At 41.9% G+C, this 27180-nt stretch overlaps 1 protein-coding gene across 7 annotated transcripts in view; it reads right to left on the bottom strand.

Moving 5' to 3' along the window:
* wipf1 (WAS/WASL interacting protein family member 1) overlaps window positions 1-27180 on the bottom strand; it is a 119140-nt gene that overhangs the window by 39636 nt on the left and 52324 nt on the right. For all 7 annotated transcript variants that reach the window (XM_008119225.3, XM_016996848.2, XM_062969159.1 and 4 more), the window contains one exon: window positions 21834-21939. The gene's annotated coding sequence lies outside the window, so the exon portion shown is untranslated. The remainder of the gene's footprint in view (window positions 1-21833; window positions 21940-27180) is intronic.

Raw genomic sequence — 27180 nt, 5'->3', positions numbered from 1 at the left:
ATCACCCGTCTCCATTTTACACCTAAAGCTTAGAATCTGTAACACATTAAAAGTAGAATTTGTTTAACTTCCTGCTCAAAATGGTCAACAGGAAAATTAGTTCTCACAGCAAACCACAACCATCCTGTTTGAGCATACAGTGTTTTTCCAATGCTCTAACAGCCTGTAGAGTTCTGTTCTGTACAGTCAGCAAATGCTGCCAAAAGAATTCTCTACCTCCTTTTATTAGCTGCTATAATCTAGCTTAGCTGTATCAGTTACACTGATAAGAGGCTTCTTGTTTAAATGCAATAACCAGAACAGGGTTTATTCAAAGCATTTTTCCCTGCTGCAAGAAGAGCCAGAAGGCTGGTACAAAGGAAGCATCTCTCCTCAACCACCTAGCACAACGTTTTTCTTATCAGCATACACACAAGACAGAGAGTGACAGAAACATCCTCATCGAGACATTGACTGCAGACACACTGGCCCTGTGGACTAAACCTGAATTTACAAACTTCATGCAATGATGAAAGTCTGTTGATGTATCAGAAAATGCTGTAGCCATGGTGCAAAATGAATGTTGTATGTAGTTGCCAGTGCCTGCAATAACACAGTTGGATCGAAAGCAACTACATATCTTCATGTCTGTATCCTCTGTGGTCACAGATGGAGCAGCTGGGTAGCTCCTCTGACAAATATGCTATTATTGGAGCCTAAGGTAAAGGTAAAGGTTTTCTGGGGGTTGGTGCTCATCTCAATTTCTAAGCCAAAGAGCCGGCGTTGTCCGTAGACACCTCCAAGGTCATGTGGCTGGCATGACTGCATGGAGCGCTGTTACCTTCCTGCCGGAGCGGTACCTATTGATCTACTCACATTGGCATGTTTTCGAACTGCTAGGTTGGCAGAAGCAGGAGCTAACAGCAGGTGCTCACTCCGCTCCCAGGATTTGAACCTGTGACCTTTCGGTCTGCAAGTTCAGCAGCTCAGTGCTTTAACACACTTCACCACCGGGACTATGACTCTAAAGACCAGTGTTCATATCCCTATTTAGCCACGGAAGCCCACTTGGACAAGCTCCACTCAGGGGAAAGAAAGGGCACACCCTCTCTGAACACATCTTGCCAAGAAACCCTGTGACACATTAAATGGCTAGAAAGACTGAAAGTAACAGAAGCCTTTTTATATTCTTAAATTTCTATTTTCTCATCTTTTTGTTTTCAAAAATAGCCTTGCTCTTGACTAAGGAGTGTATTGCAAACTGCACAAAAACCTATTTCCTATTGCACATTTTACCTTCCTTTTGCACACCATGTGTCCAATTACATATTCAAATGGTGTCTAAATCCAAAACATTATCAGAACTACATGTGAGCACACAACAATGCAACAACTGACAAAAAATTCCACAGTCCAATTGCTTGCCCAGGTCGGGGCTTCTTAAACTTTTCCTACTTGTGACTTTTTTCCGCCCAAGAATTTTTTCGTGATGCCTTTCTGCCTGATAATGTTTATGTGACCCCAAGTATATAGGTATACAAAATATGTATAGAAAAAAACATTTATTGATAATAAATTAGCATTTGCGAGGCTTGCTAAACAGGCTGATTTTCCTTTTTATGAAGTATAGCTGAAGCATTTTCTGCAGAATCCACTGTAAACATTGCATGTTGTTGCTGTCAGATTCATGTAAATGTCTAGGTGGCCTTCAGTAAAAATTGCAAGCACTTCTGATGCTAGCAAATGTGAGATACATTTTTTTGAAAAAAGAAATAAAAGCGTTTCCTTCATGCTTCCCCAATATTTAATAATTTAAAATCAAACATTCTGAATTATCTCAGCATCTAAATTATTAACACACTTAAACACTCCCTTTAGTTCTTTAGGTCTTGGAAACCTCTAAAACACAGTATGGCAGACAAAGTGCACAGCACATAGCTCATCAGCCATTTTGAAGCAGCCAATCTAAAGACGCTCAAATGCAGATGGAACATGGAAGTCAAAAGCAGACAACTCACTGAGGTTACTCATTTCCTGCATAATTAATCTCTGAGCAGAAAAAGAGGAAGGCTAAATGGCATTGTAGGTTTAACAATGCCCCAATAAAGCTAATAAGACTTAGCAGGAGGAAAACATTAAGTCAGCAGCTTAAGCTATTTTTTTTACCCACTAGTTTTCCTCTTTGGCACAAGAAGTAGTATGGAAGCAATTTAATTGAGAGAAGATGGGGAACAGAGGAAATAAAGATGTTCAACTTTACCAAATTTGGTCATTTATTTAAATAATAGGGGTGCAATGAGGATCTTAGTTTGACTTGTTGAAAATCCTATACAACCAGTCAGAAGTTGGGTATGGGAAATAAAGTGCATCATGGCAATTTCAACCAGCATGGTGCAATGATTTCGGTGTTGGGCTAGGACTCTGAAGACTATGATTGAAATCCCTGCTTGGCTATGGAAACCCATTGGGTGACCTTGGGTAAATCACACACTCTCAAACTCTGAAGAAGGCATAGGATAAACCCCTCTGTTGTCAGTTAAGATGGTCTGGAGGGATCTCATCGCGAACAGAGGCCACCCCTCCTCTAACCCATGTGAGAACCAAAAACAAAGAGCAATAAAAGACTTTTATTTAGCATCTTTGCCTAATGAAGAAGCCAGTGAAGCATGTATATTATGATTTGAAGTTGGCCAAAGAAAGGTATTGCTGCTTGTGGGTTTGGATTTCATTGAGAATTGTAAGGGAACACAAAAGGTGTTATTCTATCTATTTACTTCTTTGGGAGACTGATATTCCCAACTTCAACACATCCCCAAGGCCACCTACCTTACCAAAAATTCAATTACAGAAAAACACATTTGAACATTCAAATACCAAAGAACAGTATAAGAACAGTTGGCCATTATTTTTTTCCATGTCAGGAGTGACTTGAGAAACTGCAAGTCGCTTCTGATGTGAGAAAACAGGCTGTCTGGAACAGGGGCGGTTCAACCAGTAGGCAAACTACATGGTTGCTGAATGCGCCATCCCCTGGGGGGCACAGTTGAGGCACCTCCAAGTGCCCTAAGGCTAATGAGCAGCTTCTTTTTTGTCTTTTTTCCCCTCCCCACTGGGAGGGGGCGTGCCCTACAGGTGCGCTTAACCTTCCCTCTCCCGCGTGCGCATATGCATGCATGCATGCATGCGTGCACACCCCCGCCTCCTCCTCCCAGGCTCGCGTAATGGTCAGAGGTCAGAGGCAGCCCAGCCGTGGAGGCAGCCCAGGCCATAGCCACGGAGGCAGCCCCCTCCCACCTTCCTTCCCAGCCATGAGCAAAGGTGGGAGAGGGAGGCCTGCTTGTGCACTCATGGGCGGAGGGAAAACTCTAGCCATGAGCAGGCCTCCCACTCCCACCTTGCTCATGTCTGGGAAGGAAGGTAGGAAGGGGCTGCCTCTGCGGGCCACGGCCTGGCCTGCTTCCGCGCCTGCAGCCTGGGCTTCGCCTCCTCGAGGCCAGGTCTCAGGGCTGCCTGGCCATGTTCTAGAAGCTTTCTCTTCTGACAGTTAACCCCACCTATGGCAGGCATCCTAGGGGTTATGAGGTCTGTTGGAATGGAGGTAAGTGAGGTTTACATATCTGTGGAATGATGTCCAGGGTGGGAGAAAGGAAGAACTTTTGTCTGCTGGAGACAGGTGTGGATTTTGCCATTGGCCACCTTGATTAGCATGTAATAGCCTTGCAGCTTCAAAGCCTGGTTATTTTCTCCCTGGGGGCATCCTTGGTTGGGAGGTGTTAGCTGGCCCTGATTGTTTTCTGTCTAGATTTTCCCTGTTTTCAGAGTGTTGTTCTTTATTTACTGTCCTGATTTTAGAGTTTTTTTAAATACCGGGGGCCAGATTCCCTTTTGGTGGCTTTTTAATTCCTATGGATTCCTAATGACCCTCAGGGCTCTTCCACACAGCCATAGGTAAGGTAAAGGTTTCCCCTGATATTAAGTCCAGTCATGACCGACTCTGGGGGTTGGTGCTCATCTCCATTTCTAAGCCAAAGAGCTGGCGTTGTCCGTAGACACCTCCAAGGTCATGTGGCCGGCATGACTGCATGGAGTGCCGTTACCTTCCCGCCAGAGTGGTACCTATTGATCTACTCACATATGCATGTTTTTGAACTGCTAGGTTGGCAGGAGCTGGGGCTAACAGGGGGCACGCATTCCGCTCCCGGGATTTTAACCTGGCACCTTTCAGTCCGCAAGTTCAGCAGCTCAGCGCTTTAACACACTGTGCCACACAGTCATATAACCCAGAATATCAAAGCAGAATAACCCACAATATCTGCCTTGATCTGAGTTATCTGAGTCCACACTTCTATATAATCCAGTTCAAAGCCAATAATGTGGATTATCTGCCTTGATATTCTGGGTTATATGGCTGTGTGGAAGGACCCTCAGGGCTCTTCCACACAGTCATATAACCCAGAATATCAAAGCAGAATAACCCACAATATCTGCTTTGAACTGGGTTATCTGGGTCCACACTGCCCTATATCGCAGTTCAATGTTTGGTGCTAAATTCACAAATATAGTAATTCCTAAATAACATTACCATGTATTGAACTGTTTTTTCTGTTGATTTGTTGTAAAACATGATTTTTGGTGCTTAATTTGTAAAATCATAATGTAATTTGATGTTTAATAGGCTTTTCCTTAATCTCTCCTTATTTTCCAACATTTTCACTTATCCAATGCTTTTATTTTTCAGTGATTGGTTTGGGAGGGGGGTGCCAAAATTCTGTTCGCCTACACTTGAAAATTATCTTGGGCCGGCCCTGCCTGGCACACCCCACTACAATGCCAGCCAGATGAAGACACACAGACTGATTTGAAGGCAATAGGAACAGAGGTTTATTTACTTTCAGGTCTGAAAGGATGTCCAATACAGAGTCTCTGTTCTAAAGGAATCATACATAAACAAACAATACAGACATTTTATCCTCTTTGACAGCTATTTGAAGTCCCTGCGTTGTCCCCAGAAGGGCTGGAAATCAGCCCAGCTTAAATCACTTAAATCTGAATCCTAGTTGGCTGGGGAATCCTCATGACATCAGGGGTGGATGGAGTCTCCTCCATGATGGGAAAAATAAACAAATGTCATTGGTAGACTTGGACCCAGAGCCATTTGGGAAGGCCTGCCTGGAAAGGAGGCGGGCTGGCAAACATATAGTGAATCAGTATGTTAAACAGTTTACAACAGGATTATTGACTAAGTCCAATTTGTATAAATGGGGAGTCTCAGAACACAATAGGGCTGTTTTGCAGATATGATTAATTCAGTGAAAAACATACAGATTTTATCCGTATGTTGTTGGAGTCTGGCAGCCGCTTCTCTCCTGATTCTCTCAAGAGATTAAAGTTTCCTTTGACAGGATTTGGCAATTTCGGCCGGCATTGCCTTTCCTTAGTGGACTCACCTTATGGTAGGTGGGCAGCCAGCAAAAGCCCCTCGGGCACATACACAAGCAGGATATTGTGTTTAAATTTTCCCACATGCACTGGAATGCATCTATACAAATATGCTTCTCCACTCCAGCACATCTATGTTATTTTAAACACAAAACGCATACATTTTTTACAAGTCTAATGATGTTTAATTCAGTGCCAAAGTAGCCTTGACAAGGTTGTTAACGTCCAAGGCAGCATATTCAGAGTGCTAGCAAACATATAATGTCCTAGTTACATGTGCAATTAAAACTCCAACTGATAACGATGGTGAGGGCATATACTTAACATCAGATTCTGTTCTTTATTAGTGTCATGAGTGTTCTTAACTCTCCTTTAAAAATGACTCTTGGTGCTATAGCAAGTGAAGCAAAACAGAGTAACCAACTCCCAAGATGTGTTCTAGCTGTGACCTTGTACTGGGGGTATAATTACTACAACACATACAATGTGGGACGAAAACTATCAATTTAAAGAGATGGCCTCAGGCCAAACCTCAGTTACTCAGTGTATCAGATTTCTCTTCTTTGAGCATTAACACAAGAACCGGTTATCATTCCAAATATTCTAAATTAGGTCTCCAAAGAATCTAACACTGTCATTTTCTAATAGCCAGAGCTTGGGACAGATATCTTTTTGAACTACAGCTAACATATTCCCCAGCCAGCAGGACTATTGGCTATTGCCAGCTCTAGTACAGCCCAAAACATCAGACAAATGTTCTCTGCTTCCCAAAAGAAAACTTCTGAGCAATCTGTCCCATGGCTGCTATTGGATATAGGTACTTTCAAAAAGAAAAGGCAGAGTAAATGCTTTTTGCATATGTACATATATTGCGGAATAACAATTAAGCAAACTTGCAAGATTTTTTTGTTAAATGTTTAAATGGAAACTGCCAACTCACAGATGAATCTGCTTCAAACTGTTAAGGGAGGCTTTAATGCAAAACTATGTCCTCGACTGAACTGGTAGCAGCCACAGCCTATTGGCTGGAGGAAAATCAGGCAAGCTTCAGAACTGACTTCCCCCCCAAAATGGCATTCAAAAGTCTGCCAATTCTTAGGAATAATCAGTTCTGAAACAGCATTTAAAGCTTTTAAAAAAAATTTACAAGCTTTCTGAAGATATCTTGTGTGTGTTTTTTTTAGTTCCCAATCATCTTCCATTTTAGTTCTGATTAAATTCTCAGTCCTGTCACTAATATAGCATAAATGGCATTACTCATACTCATGAGGCTGGTACCAATAGCGTTGGGGAAAATCCAGGGTTTGCAGAAGTACAAAGATGTCAAAGTGGATGTATGGGGGAACCCATACATCCACTTGCAAGATGAAGACTTTTTTTGCAAGTTTCTTCTGGTGTGAGAGAATTGGCTGTCTACAGAGAGATGTTGCCCAGGGGATGCTGGATGTGTTACTGGGAGCCTTCTTTCATGTCCTCGCAAGATAGAGCTGGTTCAGGAATGGGCACTTGTCTAGGACCACCCGCTCAAGTCCAGGACCACCTTCTTTGTCTTAACCAGGAACTTATGCTAACCGGAGACTTTCTCATTTGATTTCTGCTTGCCATGAAAAGAGATCAGACATGTTTGAGTCTGTGGGCAAAAAGCTCACGTAGGGGAGAGGTGCATCTAGCAAATGAGGCAGGATGAAAAGCAAAAGAGGGTTTTGGTTATGGGCAGTGGGGAGATGTTCCTTCTGCTAACAACCAGGAGACATTGTGCAATTGCAATTGGAAGAAATGGCAGGAAAAGGGGAACAAATGGAAGACAGGATAATCTTGATAGTTCATAAAATTCGACAAAGGGATTGCACAATAAAAACCTGATCTATAAGATCCTGAATTTTCACTAGATCTGTGAGTCTGAGTGTCTATGTGAAGCAGTGAGATGTTTTAGATCAGGAGTCCCAAACTACGGCCTGCAGGTAGGATGCGGCCCTCCAAGGTCATTCACCCAGCCCCCACCCTAAACTTTAAACTTACGGTTGTCTTAAGTCTGAAATGACTTGAACAACAATAACAATCTTAATCAACTTGACTATCTCATCAGCCAAAAGCAGGCCCATACTTCCCATTAAAATATTGATAAGTTTATGTTGGTTAAAATTGTTCTTCATATTAAATACTGTATTGCTCTTTCATTTTTTTTTTGCACTACAAATAAGATCAAATTCTCGACAGCGCCCCCGTGTAAATTTACCGAGGAGGGAGACGGCGGCGGCAGCGGGGACCATCGCCTCCCTCCTCGGCAAAGAGCTAGGCCTCAGATGAGGCCTTCGACGAGGAGGGAGGCGATGGTCCCCGCCTCCGCCCTCGGCAAACGGGGAAGGCCTACTGAGGCCTATGTATTCTCGCGAGGTCTCGTGAGGAATCGTGAGACTTAGTGAGAAAAGCTAGGCCTCAGTAGGCCTTCCCCGTTTGCCGAGTGTGGAGGCGGGGGCAGGGGACATCGCCTCCCTCCTTGGCGAAGGCCTCAACTTCTGCCGAGGAGGGAGGCGATGGTCCTGCCGCCGCCTCTGCCCTCGGAGAACAGGGAAGGCCTACTGAGGCCTAGGTATTCTCGTGAGGTCTCAGATAGGCCTTCCGCGTTCGCCAAGGAGGGAGGCGGCGGGGACCATCACCTTCCTCCTTGGCGAACGCGGAAGGTCTTCGCCTTGAAGAGAGGTGATGGTCCTCCCTGCCGCCGCCGCTGCTGTCGGCATGTGCGGGGCCTTGGGGGTGGGGGGCGCAATTTCGGGGTGGGGGGCGCGGCCACTAGGTTCACTTACAAAGCGAAATTACCTAGGGCCGCCACTGTCTACCTTTATTTTTAAAGGACAGCCTCAACAATCAGCCATTGGGTATCTTGCAAAGTTAAGTTGAATAAAGACAACAATTTAACTTGCTTCCTGTGTAGCTTCCGCACCTGCTAAAACCACAAGTGCAGAAGGAAAAAGCCTCCTTGACAAAGTTGAAGGAGTAATATCAAGTGTCAAGTAAACTGCTTTTGTTGTGTTCTGTAGGTATGCAATGCTGCCAGTATGCATAAAACATTTGTCTCAAACAGAAGAGAAAGAAATGCTTTTAAGTTTGCCTCTCTTACTTTCTGTCTATTTAGGTTCAGTCATTGAGCACAAAAAGAGAAATTTCCAAAGATCTTGGAAAAATCCCTTTCTTGCCAGAACAAAACTGGAATCCCAGTTCCTTGTGAGCCTTATGCCAACACATCTGTGTAAGATTTATATATTCCATTTGAAGTCCTACTGAGTCTGGACAATAACCAAAATGAGACCAAATCCCCTTGTTGATATTTCTGTTTTGCATACATTTCAAGATTAAAAGAACAAGTCAAGCATTACCGAACTGCTATTTGTCAGCTACTTTGTAACTTGGTGTGTGTGGGTGTGTGCGTGTGCAAAACATTTACTTAATTATATTGTAAATATAATAAAAAATAGCCCTGAGACAACAGATAAAGTAAGTGAGTAAATAAGTAATAAACATGTATGAGAGTCAAAATTTGAGCCAAGGTTTTAAAATATTTTGTTCCATTGTCTAATAGTATACAGAAACATCCACTTGAAAGGAAAAAGTAAAGAATGTTTGAATGTATCTATCATCATTTACAATCCTCCTACTGATTTGCATGGAGTGGGAAATGAAGTAAGAAATATAGTCATATAGAAAACCCATGTGAACTGACAGCTGTTGCAAAGTATACTGATAGGTTCCTAAAAGCAGGTTAATGAATTGCAGTTATGTTTGTTGAGACATCAGCTCAATGCCCTAAATTGTTTAAAAACTTTGCTCATGGTCAGAAACATGTAACCAGGCTCTTTGGATCTAATCCAACTAAAATAAGAAATAGGCCATGGAATTACCATGCTGGTTTCTAGAATGCTTTGGCAGGAAGGTTGTTCTAACTCTCCCTTGTGAGGAGAGGTTGAAGGAACTGTTTACGTTCAGTCTAGAGAGCAGAAGGAATCGCACCAGGCAGCTACAAATACCTGAACAGATGTTACAAAGTGTGTACTGCACCAAGAAGCATTCATTGACTTTGCAAAAGCATTTGACACAGTGAATCGCAGAGCACTCTGGACCATCCTCCAAAAAATCGGATGCCCTGACAAATTTGTGAACATCCTTCAGCTCCTTCACGATGACATGATGGCAACATTTGGACAGCAATGTGACCCATTTAAGGTGGAATCAGGTGTCAGACAGGGATGTGTTATTGCCTCAACCTTATTTTCCATCTTCATTGTTATGAAACTTCATCTTGTTGATGTGGAGCCCCCAGATGGCGTAGTGGACTAAGTGACTTGAAGGTTGGTTTGCTGACCTGAAAGCTGCCAGGTTCGAATCCCACCTGGGGAGAGTGTGGATGAGCTCCCTCTATCAGCTCCAGCTCCATGCGGGGACACGAGAGAAGCCTCCCACAAGGATGGTAAAAACATCAAAACATCCGGGTGTCCCCTGGGCAACGTCCTTGCAGACGGCCAATTCTCTCACTCCAGAAGCAACTCCGGTTGCTCCTGACACGAAAAAAAAAATCTTGTTGATGGGAAGCTTCCCACTGGAGTAGAAATCATGTAATGGACAGATGGCAAGTTGTTTAACCTCAGCAGACTGAAAGCCAAAATCAAGGTCACAACATCTGTTATGGAACTCCAATATGCCGATGACAACGTTGTTGTCAGAGAAGACCTGCAAGCCATTCTAAACACATTTGCAGAAAAATAAGAGAAGCTCGGCCTCTCATAGAACATCTTCCAGCAGTCACCAGACAATCCCTCTGCAATGCCAGAAATACAGCTTAATGGTGTAACATTAGAAAATGTTGACCATTTCCACTACCTTGGCAGCCACCTCTCTACAAAAGTCAACATTGACACTGAAATACAACACCACCTGAGCTCTGGGAGTGCAGCATTCTTCCAAATGAAGCAGAGAGTGTTTGAGGATCGGAACATCTATAGGGATACCAAGGTGCTTGTTTATAATGCTATTGTCCTCCCAACCCTGTTATACACCTGCAAAACGTGGACTATCTATAGACATCACACTCAACTCCTGGAACGATTCCCTCAGCGTTGCTTCCAAAAAATCCTGCAAATCTCTTGGGAAGACAGGCGGACAGATGTCAGCGTGCTGGAAGAAGCAAAGACCACCAGCATTGAAGCAATGGTCCTATGACATCAACTCCGCTGGACTGGCCACGTTGTCCAAATGCCTGATCACCATCTCCCAAAGCAGTTACTATTCTCCCAAATCAAGAACGGAAAATGGAATGTTGGTGGACAGGAAAAGAGATTTAAAGATGGGCTGAAAGCTAATCTCAAAAATTGTGGCATAGACACTGAGAACTGGAAAGCCCTGGCCCTTGAGCGCTCTAACTGGAGCACAAATGGAGCTTGAAAGGGAGAAACATGCCAAGAGGAAGGTATGTCAAGCCAACCTTGACTGGGACCGCCTTCCATCTGAAAACTGATGTCCTCACTGTGGAAGAACATGCAGGTCAAGAATAGGGCTCCACAGTCACCTACGTACCCACCGCCAAGATACTACACTTGGAAGGCCATCATACTAGGACAACGAGGGATCACCTAAGTAAGTAAGTAACACCAAGGGGCAGGACTAGAAGACTAACTTTCATCTGAACAATAGAAGACAATCAGAACAGAAAAGAACTACTTTTCTAGATTGGTGGTAGAACAATAACTTGTTGGTCATGCTTTGGCTCTGGATTTCTAAGCCTAACACTGGATGAAATCAGGTGTTTACATGGATCACCTGATCATTCCCACCTGAGGTCTCCCACCTGAGAGAGATTAGGGACAGATTAGGGATTCTGTTAGTGTACCATCCACCCTGCTGCACTACAGTCTCCCTGCCTGAGTTAGTTGGGGTGGTCTTGGGCCTGGCGTTGGAATCTCAGTGGCTTATAGTGCTAGGGGGCTTCAATGTCCATGCCAAGACCAACCTTTCAGGTGTGGCTCAGGACTTCATGGCCTCCATGGCAACCAATTGGTAACAGGCCCTACCCACAGTGCTGGACACACTGGACTTGGTCTTCTGTCAAGGATGGGAGGAAGGTGGCGATGTGGAGGAGCTGACCATCGCTCCATTGCCATCATCTAATCAGGTTTAGACTTACCACGCTTCCTAACCTCTGCAGGGGTGGAGGACCTATTAAAATGGTCTGCCAGGAGGCTTATGGATCCTGAAGGATTCCTGATGGCTCTTGGGGACTTTCCCGCCTCCTCGGTAGGTGATCCTGTCAATGCTCTGGTCTCTCTCTGGAATGGGGAGATGACTAGGGCAATAGACACGATTGCTCTGGAATGTCCCCTCTCAAGTAACCGAGCTAAACTGGCTCCTTGGTTCACCAAGGAGCTGGCAGCGATGAAGCAAAAGAAGACGGAACTAGAGTGTGTGTGGCGATCAGAGCACAGCGAATCAGACCGAACACGGCGATGTTCCTATTTTAGGACATATGCTGTGGCAATCAAAGCTGCAAGGAAAGTTTACCTTGTGGCCAACATTGCGTCTGCAAAGAACCATCTGGCGGTGCTGTTCCATGATGTCAGAGGATTGTTAAATCCCACCACTCAAGGTGGGATCCCTGGCAACTCGTGTCAGAGCATGCGGTTTGGATAAACACACATGCAGCGGACGATCAACGAAGAATCACTGGCACCAATAAATAGGCTGAAGCCTGTTTGGCTTTCTAAAAAAGATTTACTGACAAACGGAAAACTCTCAAGATGATATATACAGACAGAGTGCAGAGAGACAGAGAGCAGAGGGCAGAGGGAAGAACAGATAACACAGGGAACTATTTATAACCACCTCTGCTGTCTGATGCAATACACAGTTAACTCTTTACACACTCGCATAGTGGACAGCAGACAGTGCATGATGCAATCTCCAGCTCACATTGCACCACTATAACTCAATTACATTTAAACAACTCTATATACAATCATTCCCACTTCAACAATTCGGCAGCCCGCTGTGAAGCATTTGCTCGGTTCTTTGCGAACAAAGTCACTCTGATACACTCTGACTTTGACCCCATATTAACGGCAGTCTCTGAGGATGTAACACAAGCATCTGCTTGTCTGGTTTTGATGGATTTGTTTCAATTGGTTGAACTCGAGAATATGGACAAGATCCTTGGAGTGGTGAGACCAACCACATGTATCCTAGATCCCTGCCCTTCCTGGCTGGTGAGGGAAGCCAGAGGGAGTTTGGCCGAGTGGGTGAAGGTGGTGGTGAATGCCTCCCTCTGGGATGGTAAGTTTCCATCCCGCCGGAGCAGTACCTATTCATCTACTCCCATTTGCATGTTTTCGAACTCCTGGGTTGGCAGAAGCTGGGTCTAACAGTATGGGCTCTCTCCGCTCCCCCAATTCAAACCTGTGGCCTTTCGGTCCAGAAGTTCAGCAGCTCAGCGCTTTAACACTCTGCGCAATCAGGGGATATTATTTCCTAAAAGTTGTGAATATACAATATTGCTGATTTTTTTTGTCTGTTGGAGGCAAGTATGAATGCTGCAATTAGGGAAAATATTAGCATGTAATGGCCTTGCAGCTTTAAACCCTGGCTGTTTTCTTCCTGAGTGAATTTTTTGTTGGGAGGTGTTAGCTGGCCCTGATTGTTTCCTGTCTGGAATTCCCTTGTTTTCAGAGTGGTGTTGTTTGCGATGTTTTATGTGCTTCTACTGTCTGTGGCCCTGAGAAAACAGAGGATTTGCTAAACTTTGGTGATGGGAATACTTTGTTGGGAGGTGTTAGCTGGCCCTGATTGTTTCCTGTGTGGAATTCCCCTGTTTTCAGAGTGTTGTTCTTTAGTTAGTGTTCTGATTTTAGAGATTGTATTGTTCTGTTTTATTATACCACAGTAATTTTATATATTCAGATTTTAGTGTTTTTGAATACCTGGAGCCAGATTGTATTCATTTTCACAGTTCACAGCAACATAATAATAATAATAATAATAATAATAATAATAATAATAATAATAATAGTAATAATAATGACTTTGGTAATACACACTGCTTCACTCCCTTCTCGGCTTCCTTTCTGGAAGAATCCTTTCTTGGGAGATGTTAACTGGCCCTGATTGTTTCCTTTGTGGAATTTCCAATTTCCCTGCTTTCAGAGTGTTGTTCTTTATTTACTGTCCTGGTTTTAGAGATTATATTGTTCTGTATTATTCTATCACAGTAATTATTTCATATTACAGTAGAATCTCACTTATCCAACATTCGCTTATCCAATCTTCTGGATTATCCAACGCAGTCTGCCTTTTAGTACTCAATGTTTTTGTAGTCAGTGTTCTAAATTCATTGTGATATTTTGGTGCTAAATTTGTAAATACAGTACAGTAGAGTCTCACTTATCCAACATAAATGGGCCGGCAGAACGTTGGATAAGCGAATATGTTGGATAATAAGGAGAGATTAAGAAAAAGTCTATTAAACATCAAAATAGGTTATGATTTTACAAATTAAGCACCAAAGCATCATGTTATACAACAAATTTGACAGAAAAAGTAGTTCAATACACAGTAATGTTCTGTTGTAATTACTTTATTTACAAAATTAGCACCAAAGTATCACGTTATATTGAAAACATTGACTACAAAAATGCGTTGGATAATCCAGAACGTTGGATAAGCGAGTGTTGGATATGTGAGACTCTACTGTAATTACTACATAGCATTACTGCGCATAGAACTACTCTACTGTATATTGATAATGTTATATTATCTGCTTAGAACTGGATTATACAAGGCTCCTTCTACACAGCTGGATAAAATGCACACTGAAGTGGATTATATGGCAGTGTGGAGTCAAGATAATCCAGTTCAAAGCAGATAATATAAGATTCTAAATGGGTTATATAGCTGTGTGGAAGGACCTTGAGTCTACACTGCCATATAATCCAGTTAAAATCTGATAATCTGTGGAAGAGGCCTAAAAGTGAGGCCTAACTGTGCCTGTCCCCTGGGCTGAGTAGGTTGCTAGGAGACCAAGTGGGTGGAACTTAGCCTTCAAACAGGCAGCAATTGGATAAAAACTATTATTCCTCTCCCTCTAATTAGGACTTTATTTTTCTTTTCTTTTTGTTGTATCAACCTAGAGCTGTGGATGATGGGTTGTGTTGTCAAATTTCGAGGTTGGGGGGCCTTTAGTTTTGTTCGCTGCCCTGATGCCATCACTCTTTTATATATAGAGATTTCAGGAAATGTTCAGCTTTTCTATGTTCACCAAATTATGTGGATCTTATTGTTATCCTGTTATTTTAATCTGCAACCTTAATTCCCTCATCATCACCCCTTCCCCTCCTTAAGAAGGCTTCCTTTAAATAGACAGTACCCTTTCTATACAACCTCCTTCTTGTTTTTTCCTCTTTGCTTCTGCCACAACACTCTTGCTTCTGCCACAACACCCCCACTTCCTCTTAGCTAACTTCTCGGCTTTTCTCATCAAGCAACATTATTCATTTCTATAACATACTGCTCATAGTTGCTTTGCTTTCGAATGACTTTTGAATGCTCAAATGGAGCATTCAAAAATATTTTCCATTCAGCTTTGTGCTTCATATGGGACTTAAAGTGGAATTAGTCATCTGTAACCAAATGAGAAACATGTAGCCAAGAAACTAGTTGTTTGGTTCTTCAAGTCAATGGGGGAAACCAGGCTGCTACACTCTCATATGCATGGCCCATGTTGCTGTTTTGGGGTTTAACATCTCAGGATGTGGAACTGCAGAGGTTACACTGCCAGATTTTATGACAGGCCCTCCACATTTGCAGGTTTGATTTTGGGGTTTTGATTATTCATGGATTTGATTAAAATGCTCTCTCCATCTCTAGTTCATCCAGTGTGACTCTATAATTACCTTCCACTTGAGATTCAAAGAGTCACACTGGAACGGCTAGAGCAGTGGTTCTCAACTTGGGGACCCCAGATGTTTTTGGCCTTCAACTCCCATAAATCCTAAGAGCTGGTAAACTGACTGGGATTTCTGGGAGTGGTGGGCCAAAAACATATGGGGACCCCAAGTTGAGGACAACTGGGCTAGAGGTTCCTAGATAAAACACCTATCTGGGAATCTCTAGGTACTCAGACAGAAGTTGACCATAAGTTGTGCTGGGGGACAACTCCAACTCCTCACATTTGCCCCTAAACCCAGCAAATGTGGAAGTTGACTGTACACAAGGCTTGGTACCTAGTCAAAAGTCAGATGCCAACTGAGAGCAAAATATAGTTTATTAAAGTAATAGTCCAAAAATAGTTCAAAGAATTAGCAGAAACTTAAAACACTTAAACTTCAGTGTTATTAAGTAGTTGAAACAGAAGAAATGCCAAAAACACGAACATATGACATATAATCCGGATTAACCACAGGTGAAATCCGGACTAAACATAAAATACTTGAACACAGCCCAAAAGCACAAAACGGGCTTGAAATGGTGAAACAAACAAAAACAAACAGCTACGAAGCCCCCAAAACCTTCCCAAAATTCAGGAGTACGAAAGTAGCTTTAGGAGTACGAAAGGAGTACGAAATTCAGGAGTACGAAAGTAGCTTGGGTGTAAACAAACACCCAAACCGGGCTGGAGAACTCTCTGTTGAGAGCAGCAAAGCAAGCGGAACAGAAAGATGCTGGCGAGCCCACAGCAAACTGCTGCTGGAGCGAAGGCCAAGCCAGGAGTTAAAGGAGCAGAGCAGGAAAGTGTCGTCAAGCCGGTCCGAAGTCCGGATAAGCAAGCAGCGTCAAACCTCTGCAGGAGCAAAAGCCAAGCCAGGAATTGAAGGAGCAGAGCAGGAAAACGTCGTCAAGCCGGTCCGAAGTCGGGATAAGCAGCCAGCGTCAGGGTCAAGAGCGAAGCCAGTAGTCAGCAACAGAAAGCAGCCATGGAATTGAGAACGACACCAAAACACATTTTGGGAGCGAAGAGCAAAGCCGAGTCGAATTCCAGTCCAAGGAGTTGAAGTCATCAAAAGAAGGTCCACGTCACGGAATGGCACAGACAGCCAAAACAACGAAGGCGAACAGCAGCTAATGCAAAATAGTAATAACAATGCAGTCCAGGGAAACCCACACAATTCCAGCCCTCCGTTGCAGAATAACCCCGATCAAACTTACATCTGTTGCAAAGTCCCAAGCCAGTCTTCAGAATCACGTACAGGAAACCCAATGGCACCCAGCAACACCTTGCCACACGCAAAGCATAGTGGCCAGACATCCCCAATTTATTTAGGTTTCCTTGGGCGTCCAAACTTCTAATGCCCTAGGATCAGGTGTCCCAAATTCTTCATCAGAATCTGAGTTCCAAACAGCCAATGCCCTTGAATCAGGCGTCCCAAACTCTTCATCAGAATCAATATCATTCTGCCCACACCCAACTCTGTTCACACCTGTGGAACCACCCTCATTCCTCCAGGCAGACCATGTGGGATCTGCTTCTGAAGATACCCAAGCCTCTCCAGCATCAACAGTATCCATGGATCCAGATTCCTCCCCAAGCCCTTCCGGAGCCTGTGCCCAATCTATGCCAGCTTCCTCCATCACCACTGGTTCCTCAGCATCCATTTCCACCTCAACACCCTCTCCCAAATCCTTACATGAAACTTCCTCAGAAGATTCTTCATCAATCTCCCTGATTCTCTTTCTATATAAATCCTCCAGCGAGCCCTCCTCACGAGGATTCTTCCTTCGTCTCCTGATCTCACCATTATTACTCACAGCCTCAGAAGACTCATTCACAACATACCTATTAAGGGTTTGTATATACCATCTCCATTGTACTTTGACCCACAGCCCCAATGAATGCTCACCTCCATTCCTTTATCCTCTCTACTTCCCTGCCAGTATTTACCAGGGCCATATTGTCCTTCCCTCTCATTCCACACCCAGAAGTTGACTAGAGTGGAAATTAAACTTTCATTCCAAATGGATAACTGGACAGGATCTTCCACAACACCTGAGGGCTGTAGACCAGTTTAGAAGATTGGAGGAAAAGCTGCAAAGCACACGCCTGGTGTTCTGCTACCTCAACATTGCCACTTAAAGTAGTTGCCTCATGCTGTCTAATGGCTGGGAAAGCCAAATATGACCCCTCTTCTGCCTCTAAAGTTATATGACAATCCTATTTTCTCTCTTTCTTATTCTTTCTTCAGCTGCTGGTTCTTTAGCATTAACATGGGGCCAACTTCTTCTTGCTAGCTTTATCTACTTGTCTCTTGCTTAATGTCCTTAGTCTTTTGGCTTCCCTTCCCAACTCCACAGTCCCTGTTTCTGTGTGATTTTGAGAGAGATGAAACTTTAAAATAAGTAAATAAGAGAAAGGAATACAAGTTGCTAAACTCAGTGTAAAACCCCCCAACTCACTCCTCATCTGTTGAACTTAGCATGATCTGATTCTGTTTCTGTTTATAACAAGAATGATGTAGCCGGAGAAGCCAAAAGAATTACCTCATTGCCACTGGTTTTAAAAGGTTTCGTTTTTCCCTGTATCTTCCCACTCATGATGTATGTTGTTTGTTCAAGCATATAAAAGGGGTGGGAAACAGGACTGTGTGGACAAGTCGGTTTAGAGACTGTCACCTTGTCTGGCCAGGACAATAAAGACTTGTTTTCTTTTCTTTTTCCCCCACTCTTTCTGGAATTCTCTTACAGTTTCTTCAGAACTTCCTCTCTCAAGATCCATTTTTTGCCTGAATTCCTTTCTGCATCTAATCTTCATCCAGGTTCCTTTTTCTTAGTTATTTCCTACTTTGTGTAGTTGCTAACTCTCACAGCCCATTAGCTTTTTTAGCTCTTGTGGAAAAGTTGCTCATTCCACCAAATAACGGGGGAGGCTTTAACCTCATTCCAACTGACAGTATCTTCTTTCATCCTTGAAGTTAAGCTGACTTTTGCAAACTTTGTTCCCTGAGTACAGATCCTCAAGGATCTGTGAATGGTTATGCCAAAACACTAGCTGATTCAGCCAGTCTTGGAGACTTCACCACTACAAACATTGGGCAATAGAAATGTTTTGTGTTCTCCCATCATAAAGTGAGTGTTTTGTATATCTATGTATAGTTCCTTGAATCTACTTATGTTAACTATTCTTATATCCCTTCCACGGAAGGGTAGACGAGACTTACAATTTTGGACTTAACAGCAAATGCTAGGTATTTGTTTCATTACATAGAGTATGTCCAAATTCAATGACAGACTGTATGACTTTCTCTGTGTTCTCAACCCTATGAAATCAAGTTGTTGTGAGATGAGAAGGGAGAACACCACAGAAGCCTTAATGTCAAGAATAAGTTCTAAAACAAACCCAAAATATTTGTACTATACAAGCCAACTGAAGAAGAAAGCCAGAGAGTCAAACTACTTAAGTTAAAATGTATTATCCAGCTATGTGTGGGCTTTATTCTGTTCTAGGCTTCAGACTATGCGACCTTAGTTTGGATTTGTGATTTAGACCTCCCTCCATCCCACATTTGTTTTTTATTATCCCCTTGGGAGGGTTAGAAAAAAGTCCACTGGTAGCAATCCCCCCCCACTTTAACCTCTATGCAGGGGGAAGAAGAGTTTTAAAATTTAAAATTACACGGTGCTAAGGATATGAGTATTGGACTATGGCATCGGGACCCCAGGGATCGAATCTCCACTCAGCCAGGGAAACTCTGGCTGATCCCAGACAAGTCAAATTCTCTCCGACTTAGAGGAGGGCAATAGCAAACCAACTCTAAATAAGTCCTTAGCTTATGCTAGAATTTTATAAAAACATCACATATTGCTTCACATTTTAAAATCAGCCAATCTGATCCAATTCCAATACCTAGAAGCACTTTCCTTGTCCTGCAGATATTTTGTTTGATTTATGTGCATTCATGTTTCATCCTTTCTTTGAGCAGATCACATATGTGATTCTCCATCCTCTTCTCCATTTTGATTATTTTGGGTAAACAAGGGCCACTTCAGTCATTTTTATAACACTAACCACTACACTAAGCTGGATTCAGGTAAGCTTTCACAGTCCTGGAACTCAGGACAAATGTGAATAGAGTTCACAAACAGCAAAGTCCAAATAGCAATAAAACTGGTTCCCAGACTCTCTCAGTGCTCTTTAAATTTGTTTTCTAATCAAACAGATTGCTTCCTCAAAGGTCACATGGCAAAATGCAATTGAAATTGTGGAGAGTTTCAAAAACAGTTTGCAATATAGTGGGTATATGGGGTTTAAGGCTGTGCTCATCAAAATGGTTGAAGGTGGTGATATCTATCCAGATCTCTCTCTTGCAATGCAAAGCAGATCTAAGACAACAACAGCAACAACATCAACACTTTATTTTTAATCTGCCCTCTCTCCCCAAAGGGACTCAGGGCGTCTTCCAAAAACAAACATGGCAAACATTCAATACAATGTGTAATGACAAAATAAAACGGAAACAAAAGAAACAGTTAAAACAAACAGTTAAAACTAAGCAAATAAAAACAACCTTGACTAAAACATATAATCAATTGACCTTATAAATAACACAAGAGGCAGCTAAAATATGTATAAAAATAAAAAAATTGGCTCTCCAATAAGTTAGGTAGCATAATCCCGGTCATAATAATCAGACAAGATAAAATCAAGAATACACTAGTCATCTTCCTCTCCATAGGCTAATGTGCAAAAGGAAGTTTTTAATTGCTTCTTAAAGAAGAGTGAAGAGGCTGTTCTAATTTCCATAGGGAGGGAGTTCCAGAGGGAAGGAGTGACCACGGAGAAGGCTTCCTCTCTTGTTCCCACCAGCTGCGCTTCAGATGGGGGTGGGACTGAGAGGAAGGTCCCCTCTAATGCTTCTAGATCCATTTTGTTTCCCTTACTCTTCAAAGCACATAGAAGACTCAAAAAAAGGACAACAGAAAAGAAGGGATATTTTTCATCTTATATTGCAACACAAGGGGTTTTTTTATGTCAGGAGCAACTTGAGAAAATGCAAGTCGCTTCTGATGTGAGAGAATTGGTTGTCTGCAAGGACGTTGCCCAGGGGACACCAGGATGATTTTGAATTTTTACCATCCTTGTGGGAGGCTTCTCTCATGTCCCCGCATGGGGAGCTGGAGCTGAGAGAGGGAGCTCATCCACGCTCTCCCCAGGTTGGATTCAAACAGGCAACCTTCAGATCAGCAACACAACCTTCAGGTCAGCAGTCCTGCTGGCACAAGGGTTTAACCCACTGTGCCACCGGGGACTCTGCAACACAAGGTAAGAGGAACTAAGAAACCATGCACAAAGAATGGCCTCATATACAACCCATGGCCTGCGATAAGAGATGCTAATGTCCTAATAACTGTGTATGAGATTGTAGCCACATAGCACAACATTTTATATGTTTTCCTAGATATCCCATATCGTTTAAAGGAGCTTAGATTAAAGGGAGATTAGACTGGCTCCTTCATTGTCCATCTTCCTTAGGAATTTAAAAACATGGATGTTTCGGTGCTCTTTTGAGTGAAGAGGCCACTAGCCATGTATCTAGCCATATACCTGTTTGCAGATTTGTCATTACTTTATCATTACCCCTCATTTTATAGGTTTTAGTATTTTAACATGACTGTGTCCTCCTTGCTTGTCCTACCATTTTTCATGGTTTTTGCACAAATTCCCCTCTATACGCAGCAAATGATGTCTTGGTATTAAATTTTATCAATATTGCTTATAATTATGTTGTTACATTATGTTTAAAATTGTATGTTAATTTATGTTGTTGGTTGTTGTTTTCTTATGTAAGCCATCCTGAGTCCCTTCGGGGAGATGGAAAGGGGGTATAAGAATAAAGTTATTATTTTTTACCACAATATGTGGCTGCGGGCTTGCTGGCTTCTTTTAATTTGGCTAATTACCATGAAGTTCAATTTTTAAAAAATCTAATTTAAAAGTAAGATGTGTTACAAACTACCCATAATTTCATTATGAAGTATTACAATTTTCATCTTTTTACAGATGGGTAAGATGAACCAACAGAGCTGGCCAACATGGTGTAATGGTGTGAAGACTCTGGCAAATTAGGCTTCAAAAACCTTTGGGTCCCTCTCAACAAATCTTGCCAAAAAATCCCATAATAGATTAGGGTTGTCATAAGGTGAAAATGGCTTCAAAGTATACCCAAGTATAATAACTAACAAGTAAGCAATCAATCAACCAACTTGCCATTCAGCTCTTCCCTTTGCACAGAGTAGTGTGTTGATTTCTTTTTAGACAAACACATTCTGAGAAGATCTCTGCTGCTCCATCAGAAGTGTCATGTGACAAATCATTCTACTTCAGAACTGTGACAAAGTACAAGACACTTATCTTCAGAAAGTACAAAAACAATTAATACAAAAATACAGACCTGTGATGTCTTCAGCTGCAGGCACGCTGTCACTTCTGAAATTCAGTTCAGTTTACTACTTGTTTCCTGTAAGAGCAGTGTATGACACCACACTACCGCACTGCACCTATGGTAGTTTAAATAAAAATTGTTTAATGTATTTTGCTTTTCGTGGAGAGTATTCATCTCTCTCTTTCTCTGTTTGTCTCTCTTTGCATCATGCCATCAACTACATTTTACAAATTTGCGAGTTTGTCAAAGTTAAAGAGTTAACACAATAAGACCCAATTAGGAGTATATAGAAATGCCTCTTTGGTCAGTTCAGGGCCAAACTAAAGCCCTGCGGCTAGAGGAGCTTGTTAATGTTTGGAAACCTTTTGACACCACACTGCTGACTCATGTAAACCATGCTGTCGCCTCAACTAGGTCGGAGCCACAACAACAGGACCACACAAAATATGAAAAAGAACACACACCAAACATTTCCCTGCTATTAACTCCACCTTATCTTCAAAGTCATCCTGCAGCATAGACTGTACTTTTCCTCCTCGTGCTTGTTCAGATTGCCATTTTCTTGATTTGCCTTCACATGAGAATCCAGCTACTGCACCACTGTGCATTACATCAAGCAATATCTATCTACTGTGGTCTGAACCACAGGAAGTTTTGGAAGACATCAGTGCATTAGGAAAAACCTGAGGGGTTTTCAAAACAGGGGCACTTCTTCTGTGAGAAGGCTGAGCATAGTGATTTATGGTTCATGGGTGATAAAACAATCCCTTGCCACTTAGAAAGAAGAGGACAAGCAGAGATAAAGCCCAATTCTGAAAACACCTGGAAACAGAAGCTATAGCAAATGAGATTTCCCCTCCACATGAGCACAGCTATGTTTCACATTCATACATGCCACCTCTGATCTGGCAAAATGTGCATGTAACACTATTTTAAAGCTGAAATCCTCTACACACAATAATGGGACTTATACTTGAGAATAAATAAATAAGGTTGTGATATAAAATTTCTTTTGTCAGATGGTGAAAATATACCACATATCATGTCATTGAGAGAGGGCGAACCCCACATCAAGAGTAGTTGACAAAGCTGCAAGGGGCATGTGAAGATTCAAAAAGCATTACTTTTGCATTAGCAATTTTATTTCTATTAATGTGTAAACCACATTCAGAACAGTAGAAAACCAATACTCAATTCTTTCTTTTTTTTCTATAAAGCATGTTTTCAGATAGATAGTGCCGTCACTAGTGGGGTGAAGGGTAGGTGCTTACCACAACACGTGACACCATTAGAAGGGGCGATGACACCAAAATGAGTATAAAATTTTTGTGCAGTTTTTCAGCAAAATTTCTTTCATTCCCCCTCCCCAAAATATCCCTGTAGTTAGAAATAACCATAACAAACATTTTTCGTAAGCCCAGTTTACATATACTATATCAATATATATACAAGGCTAAAATTCTCTGCTGTTTTACTTTTTTGAACCTTCTAGTGTGCAAACACTATGGTCAGTGCTGTCTTTATTACTTAATTAAAACAATACTCTAAATAATGTGGTTTAGTCTGCACATATTACAAGCATGCATATTTGTTTTTGTTTGTGCTGGGCTTTTTATGGTTGTTGATTTCATCGGTTTTCTGGTATTTAAACTACACAGGAGGAGGTCCATCTAAAGCTGGGTTATTGTTTTAAGGTAAAATTCCTGTATATTGAAGGGGTATTATAAGGAGGAGGGGTTAATTGCTTATATAGAACATGATTTTAAATATGTTTTTAACTTTTGTATTGTATGTTTTTGATGTGTAAGCCACCATGGGTCCACTGCGGAGAAAGGCAGGGTAAAAATATAAATAAGCAAACAAATAACAATGGGGATGACACTCTTGAGTTATAGCACTAGGTGACACGAACCATAGTGATGCCAATGCAGATAGGACTCTCTTCAAAAACATTAAACAAATGTCCTTTAAAAGAAAGGACCAACTCACTGATGGCAAAAAGAAAAGGGGAGAATGATGTCTAGAGACTTGAAACACAAAAAAGCCTTTTCTGGAAGTACTCTCATGCCCGTCTGCAAAAATCTTAGCTATATTCATGATGCCATAGCCATTCTAATGAGATACAAAGTGTGTGTGGGGGGTTCCAACAAGAGGATTGTAGCAGATGCTGTTGGAGTTATGGTTTGTGTAGTATGAAATTTTCACTTATGGTTTAAAGCTATTGTATTGTGTGTGTGCCTGCAATATGTAAGTAGTGAAACATTCCAGTAGAGTAAGAGTTAAATGCATACAGAAAGATTAATTGCTAAAATGACACTGTGATATCCCTCACTGTTCTGGAATGTGGGCATTGATATGTTTAGAGATAACATGCTTTGCTTGTTGCCATCAATCTAGCTGGAAATGTATATGGTCTGTTCTGGCTGTGCTGTGTATATAGTTTGTATTTGACTCAATAAAAATAAGAACCACCCTGTTCGGCTAAAAGCAGAGAGTCTTGATTTATGTTTGTGTGACTAAGCAGATTGCTAGATCGCCAAAGAAGTTGAGGAATTGAGACTGAAAGGTGGATGTGTCTCAATTAACTTCAACACTGACAGATGTTGCCTCAGAAGTGCCTGGACCCACCACTCAAAATAACCCCCAAGATCATGGCTTTGCCTGTCAATAGCTCCTAGTGCAGTGGTTCTCAACCTTCTCAATCCTGCAATCTCTTAAAACAGTTCCTCATGTTGTGGTGACCCCCAACCATAAACTTATTTTCATTGCTACTTCATAACTGTAATTTTGCTACTGTTATGAATTGTAATGCAAAAATCTGATATGCAAGATGTATTTTCATTCACTGGACCAAATTTGGCACAAATACCTGATACACTCAAATTGGAATACTTTTGGTGGGAGGATTCACCATCTGTTTCCAAAAAGGAAGAGAAGGACAGGTGGAGGGATCTTCAGTCTTCTCTGCCATCAGAAATATGTTTTCTGATGAGCTTTGATGACCCCTCTGACATCCCCCTTGCGAACCCCCAAGGTCCCAACCCCCAGGTTGAGAAAACGCTGCCCTAGTAGCTTCATTGTGGGAGGTGGCAGACCAGCAATGGAGATCACGTTATTGTGTCAATTCACCATCTCCATGCAAAAAAGTCCTAAGGCTTTAATCAGGGCTGTCCCGAGATACTTCATACTTTGTTGCCTGAAAGAGAGCAGTAAATGCCACTACCCAGTCACACAAGTTGAATGCATAATATTCAGACAAGGCCCGTAGCCAGGATTTTGATTCCCGGGGGTGGTGGGGGGTGGTGGGGGTGGTGGTGGGGGTTGAGTCTGAGTGAGAGAGGATCTATCCTAGCAAACCTTTTGTATTGTTATCCCAATACCCCCATGCATATGGGATATATTCAGCATTGTGATCAGATCATGATATGAATAAACATAACAGTTTAAATAATAAATGTTATTTATTTACTTTCATTAACAAAATGTTTAGAATACTTTTTGACTTATTTTTTACTTTACAGCAACAGTCTTCTTTTCTTCTCTCCGGCCATTTTGTCAATTACTTTTTCTGGTTTGATAGTGATGTCCCGATGGAAGGAAATCATTGCTTGTCCACTAAGTCTCTGGTCTGTCATTAAACTTCTAGATACATTTTTCACTCTCTTCATGGTTGAAAACGATCTTTCCACACTGCATGTCATTACTGGTAGAGTAGCTAACACAGTCAAAAGGAAATTTATTGACCGATGGTAGGTTTTGTTACACAGTTCCAACACTTTAAGTACCTCAGTATCTTTCTTAAGTACCACATTATGTACTCAGCCTTGATGGAAGCAAGTGCTGCATCATTTTCAAAGTATTCTGACAGTTGTTCCATATGGTGAATTTTGTCTAGACCTGAAAACGTAGGGAGGAGAACCTGGAAACTGGTTAAAATGTCTTCATTTGACATGAACCTTTCAGTAATGTTCTGTATGAGTGAATCGACACATGGTATGAACACCGCAACTCTGAAATTATCTTCTACAGAATTAGTCCCTGAATTTGTCCGATGCACCTGTCTTGAATTTTGCCTTGAAATAGTCAAGTTGCTTTGAAATATTTTTTCAGATGTTGTTCTTGCTAAGTCAGAGTTTTACAAAATGATCTTTTGCATCTGCTCTCAAAATTTCTAAAGATTTTAACAGTGACTTAGCATGGTTTATGGCAGATGCCATATCAAGACTTTTTTCCTGAAGAAAAATTTGCAGTCAAAAAGTTTGAAGCTGAAGAAGAGTAACCAACTTTCCAGGAGCCTCGTGACTTCCTTTTCCTATACCATCATGATAAAACAAAAAACATGGTTTGCAATAAACTGCATCTTCTTTTTTAGAATAGGCCAAGAAAGCAAATCCTGAGGTGGGATCTGTAAACCATTTTTCTTGAAATTTTCTCTTTTGACTTTTACTTTTGGTTGAAGGAAAAGTGTAAGGCTGTTTTGGGAGGAGAACTGACTGAAGAATGTTTATCTTTGTGTTTTCATCTATCTTCTCTTGTTGAATGTCTCCTATGTCAAAAGACTTTGTATGCCAGTTATAAAAACACATTTTTGAAAGTACTGATATTTCGTCAGCTTCAGGAGTATGACCACTTTGTTAGCTTGAGCAATGGGCAGCTGATGTGGCTGGAAGAAGGAATGATATCATCCACATCTGAAAAAATAATACTACTTTTAGTACTATAAATGGAATAAACCTGTTACTGCAAACATAGTATGTTTTACTGGGTTGCTGTGAGTTTTCCGGGCTGTATGGCCATGTTCCAGAAGCTTTCTCTCCTGACGTTTCACCCACATCTGTGGCAGGCATCCTCAGAGGTTTGAGGTCTGTTGAAAACTAGGACAAGTAAGTTTTATATATCTGTGTAAGTCCAGGATGGGAGAAAGAACTCTTGTCTCTGTGAGCTAGATGTGAATGTTGTAATTTAGCCACCTTGATTAGCATTGAATGCCTTTTTAGCTCAAGGCCTGACAGCTTAATGCCTGGGGGAATCCTTTTGTTAGGAGGTGTTAGCAGGCTTTGATTGCTTCATGTCTGAAATTACTGAGTGTTGTTCTTAATTTACTGTCCTGACTTTAGAGTTTTTTTTAATACTGGTAGCCAGATGTTGTTCATTTTCATGGTTTCCTCCTTTCTGTTGAAATTGTCCACATGCTTGTGGATTTCATTAGCTTCTCTGTGTAGTCTGACATGGTAGTTGTGCAGTGGTCCAGCATTTCTGTGTTCTCAAATAGTATGTTGTGCCCAGGTTGGTTCATCAAGTGCTCTGCTATGGCTGACTTCTCTGGTTGACTTAGTCTGCAGTGCCTTTCATGCTC

This window comes from Anolis carolinensis, chromosome 1 (genome assembly GCF_035594765.1).
Source record: "Anolis carolinensis isolate JA03-04 chromosome 1, rAnoCar3.1.pri, whole genome shotgun sequence".
NCBI lineage: Eukaryota > Metazoa > Chordata > Lepidosauria > Squamata > Dactyloidae > Anolis > Anolis carolinensis.
The sequence above is the reverse complement of the archived record's forward strand: the minus strand, read 5'-3'. Positions and strand labels throughout refer to the sequence as shown.